The sequence below is a fragment of the Octopus bimaculoides genome, chromosome 2, assembly GCF_001194135.2.
Source record: "Octopus bimaculoides isolate UCB-OBI-ISO-001 chromosome 2, ASM119413v2, whole genome shotgun sequence".
In the NCBI taxonomy this organism is placed as follows: domain Eukaryota; kingdom Metazoa; phylum Mollusca; class Cephalopoda; order Octopoda; family Octopodidae; genus Octopus; species Octopus bimaculoides.
Window position 1 is genome coordinate 179,931,976 of NC_068982.1, and position 3,400 is coordinate 179,935,375.

Here is a 3,400-nt window from a genome sequence, read left to right on the forward strand (position 1 = left end):
AATATATATATATATGCATATATGTATATATATGTATATATATATACATATATATGTATATACATAAATATATATATATATGCATATATGTATATATATGTATATATATATACATATATATGTATATACATAAATATATGTATATATGCATATATGTATATACATATACATATATACATATATATATATATACATATATATACATATATATATGTATATATCCATACACACACATATGTATATATATATACATACACACACACACACACATATATATATACATACATATATATATACACACACATATATATATACATACATATATATATATATATACATACACACACATACATACATACACATATGTGTGTGTGTGTGTGTGTGTAGTGAAGGTGCGTGTCTTCGGAACCATATCGAGATGGCTCTGTCATGACGTTAAAAAGTGGTAGGTAAGCGGTATGTTGTTTGTAGGCCATGGAGGCGATAAGTCTGTCATATCCTCATTTGGCGTATAATGTACGAAAACTGAGCAATAACTCACTGTTGAATTTCACATGTTGCGGTGGCTGAACTGTTGTTTCATAAACGTTGCCTTGAGATGATCTCGTTGACGAAAAAAAAAAAAAAACCCCGACAAAGGGACAATCCGGTCAGATATTTAACCAATTCTAATCTCAGCTTTCCAGGGTGCTAATAAGATGACTGAAAAATGTAAGATAAAGAATTGCTGTGCAGTTGAAAAAATCGATATCCTCAAAAAATCCGGCCATAAAAATTCCGGAAACCGACCTTGTCCGCAGGGGCTTTCATCTTCACATTAGTTAATTTACGTAACCGGCCCCGCTCGAAGGATGGCGAAGGTATAGAATAGGCAGAGGAAAAAAAACCGCAATGAAAAATATGAACGGATACTGGACGCCATGTTGTGGATGATAAGGAGGAATACAAAAACTGGTAATTACTGAACTTGAAATTTCCAAGCGAAGGGACACCCTGAAGTCCACAAGAATAGCGTGAGGAGGTAATATTTGAACGTTGGAAATTCTCGCGCTCCAAATAATTGAAAGTATAAAATCTGCTATAAAAGTTTTGCATTTGAATTTCTCAATGGAAAAAAAAAAAAATATTGTGCGTAATGTGTAACCATAATTGAGGCAATTGAGAGTTCATAGTCATTTAGGATTTCTAGGTGATCCGCTGCTGAAAAATGTACTTGACCTTCACTGTTTATACATTATGTAAACGCCCAGCGTATCTCATGAACATCCTGTCTGTTTCTACAGATATCTACTCACGTAAATCTATCTCAATTTCGTGTTCTTTGTCGCCCTACCGTCAGAGGTATTGCATTATATTTTGTGCCTTCGTCTGTACATATGAGTGGGCGTGTGTGTCTCTATGTGTATATGAATGTGTATGTTTGGGTTTACTAGCAATTTACTTTTAACAATTTGAAACGCGAAACACTGAGTTACTATTCAAGAAGCTTAACTCACCCTCCTTAATCTCCTGCCTAATGTTCCATCTATTTGTTACCCAAGAGGCAGCCTCATTTTCGCATTTTTAGCCAATTGCCACAGACAGTAAGGGCAAACACCACTGGTAGTTAAACACCAAAGTGAGAGACTGTGATTCCACAGCAGTACCGATACGCAACCCACCTATAAATTTAGTCTTATTACACTTTTTACACAAATCCACGAGCGGGTGCTGAAAAGTTCCTGGCTTTGGGCAAAAGAAAATACAAGAGGATCAACTAATTATGATTTTATTCAACATATTCCCCTCTCAGATTCACACACTAATTGCAGCAGTCCTTTAGTTTTCCTAAGCTCTGTAAAAGAACTCGGAAGATTTGACCTCCAGACAGGCCTTTTGCGATCCTCTTAAAACCAGTAACTTTTCAGTACCCACTTGTACAAATTTAAGTCAGCCGCAACCTGTTTACTTAATGTAGAAGCTCGTTTATCTTCACACCGTGAACACCTTTCCATAATGCTGTGAACGGCTGCATGCAGGCTTGTATTTACATACTTCCTGCTAGTCAGGCTTGTATGTTCCACTGCACTCCATAACTGCGAGACATTGTCTATTTGTACTGTGCTTTCTCAAAAGTTTCTGTTTATGAAATTGATTACAGTGAATGAAGCTGATACAGAACTGTACTCACATTTCCGACAGAACAACTTTCCTCCTGGTAGCTCAGCATTGGTTGGGACGATCAGAAGCTGAACACTTCACAGGCTTGATTCTCTGAGACAGGGTCCATCACTCGCAGCTGGCCTTGCAGCGAGCTCGTTCACCATTACGGTTACTCACTCAAATGCCTTACGATGGTTTCATCCATTCCTTTGACAGGTATGGTTTCCTGTCCTATTGATGTTTTAGTAACCTTCCATACCAGACAGATCTAGTGGGGAAAACAATTTAATCGCCTACGACCCAATTATGCATTTGATTGTACTAACTACATGCTACCAGTAGCACCAACGAAAAAAAAACTGACGTACATGTTTATATACAGACTCACAGCATGCAAATACTCATATATATCTGAGAAGGTTTCATAAAAAAAGTCATTATCTACAAAATAAAAGACGAAGGGCAATAAAGACAATATTGTATAAAAGATAAATCGTTATTTCCTATTCTAAATAGTTTCGTGCTGAAATGTTAGACGATACTCAGCATGGAATTTCTATTATGATAAGATTACAGTTCCTTTTCCAAGAAATCAAAAAATTAATAAAAAACAGTAAGCAATTCATTATATTTTCCTATCTTACGCTTACACATTCATATATACACACACGTAGTTGCATACACACACATACAAATTACATGCATATATATATATATATATATACATATGTATGTATATATATATATATTTATATATACAGGCATATATACGTACATATACAAATTACACGCATATATATATATGCTATATATATATATATTGTATATATTCATACACATACATACATTCTTCTATTCTTTTATTTTGTTTCAGTCATTTGACTGCGGCCGTGATGGAGCACCGCTTTGAAGTGTTTTAGTCGAATAAATCGACCCCAGGACTTATTTTTTAAGCCTAGTACTTATTCTATCAGTTTTTTTTTGCCGAATCGCTACCAAATCCACTCGCAGGGCTTTGGTCGGCCCGAGGATTTAGTAGGAGACACTTGCTTAAGGTGCCACGCAGGGGGACTGAACCCGGAACCATGTGGTTTGGAAGCAAAGCATTCGTACAATGCGTGTATATGTATCTGTCTGTCTGTGTGTCTGTTTCTCTCTCCCCTCTCTCTCTCTTTCTCTTTTTTATGTGTGTGTGTGTGTGTGTGTGTGTGTGTGTGTGTGTGTGTGTGTGTGTGTGTGTGTGTGTGTGTGTGTGTGT